Genomic DNA, 1,535 nt, shown 5'->3' on the forward strand with positions numbered 1-1,535 from the left:
TTAGGTAGATAGTTGACGATAACTGACACTTGGAATGGCTCTAATGTTGGCTAGCAGTTATGCTAACTATGTTAACAAAGATAATAATGTTAACCAAATTACTATGCTAACTAGCATGCTAACAATGTTAAAATGCTAAGTATGTTAACCATGTGACTTAGCTAACTTAGCTAATCATTTTAAGCAGTTTTGCTAAAAATGCTAACTAGCATGCTAACATGCTAACTATGCTAACCATGTGACTTAGCTAACTTAGCTAATCATTTTTAGCAGTTTTGCTAAAAATGCTAACTAGCATGCTAACATGCTAGCATGCTAACTATGCTAACCATGTTACTTAGCTAACTTAGCTAACTAGCTACAGTGGGTAGGAGTCATAGTTGATGACAAGTAACAGTTACAATGGCTGAACAGTTAAAAAGTTCAGTAGTTTAAAGGGTTGAATTGTTTAACAGTGAAATATTGTAGTGAGGACTTTTATTTTGAAACAGTTTTTGGCAGAGGAAGCAGTTGAACAGGATGTGTAGTCTTAATAGGGCCAGTTTGTATGCTTAAAGCCTGAGACTGGCAGTTGGTCCAGGTGGCCCGAACACCTGCCATAGGATTCTAATTGCTGTGATGTCATAAAGGCCCAATGTTAAGTCAATGGGGAAATTTTGAGTAGTTTTTAATTAATAGTTTAAAAAGTATAAAAGTTACAAAGCTGAAAAATACATAGCACCCATGTCCTAAGTAAGACCTACGTAACATAGTTTGAATGAAGTTTCTACGTTAAACGGTTGAAGCTGCATTAAGTGCGTTAGAAGAAGAAGAAGAATAAGAACTAGAAAAGCATTTCCTGAAGGAAATACAGTGCATGAAAATGCAAAAAATATAATTTAAAATATCATACAGAGTAAAAACAAACTATATTGGTTGCTAGGTAGATGAGGTTTAATATAGTTGGCATGACTGAACAGTTAAATAGGTGGATAGTTTATATAGGTAAATGATTTACTTGGTAGATAAGGTTTAATATAGTTGGAATGATTGAACGGTTAAATAAGTGGATAGTTTAAATGGTTAAATTATTTAGGTAGATAGTTGACGATAACTGACACTTGGAATGGCTCTAATGTTTGCTAGCAGTTATGCTAACTATGTTAACAAAGATAATAATGTTAACCAAGTTACTATGCTAACTAGCATGCTAACAATGTTAAAATGCTAAGTATGTTAACCATGTTACTTAGCTGACTTAGCTCATCATTTTAAGCAGTTTTGCTAAAACTGTTAACTAGCATGCTAACATGGGACTTAGCTAACTTAGCTAATCATTTTAAGCAGTTTTGCTAAAAATGTTAACTAGCATGCTAATATATTAGCATGCTAACTATGCTAACCATGTGACTTAGCTAACTTAACTAATCATTTTAAGCAGTTTTGCTAAAAATGTTAACTAGCATGCTAATATGTTAGCATGCTAACTATGCTAACCATGTGACTTAGCTAACTTAGCTAATCATTTTAAGCAGTTTTGCTAAAAATGCTAACTA

This window comes from Alosa sapidissima, chromosome 18, assembly GCF_018492685.1.
Source record: "Alosa sapidissima isolate fAloSap1 chromosome 18, fAloSap1.pri, whole genome shotgun sequence".
NCBI classification, from domain to species: Eukaryota; Metazoa; Chordata; class Actinopteri; order Clupeiformes; family Clupeidae; genus Alosa; species Alosa sapidissima.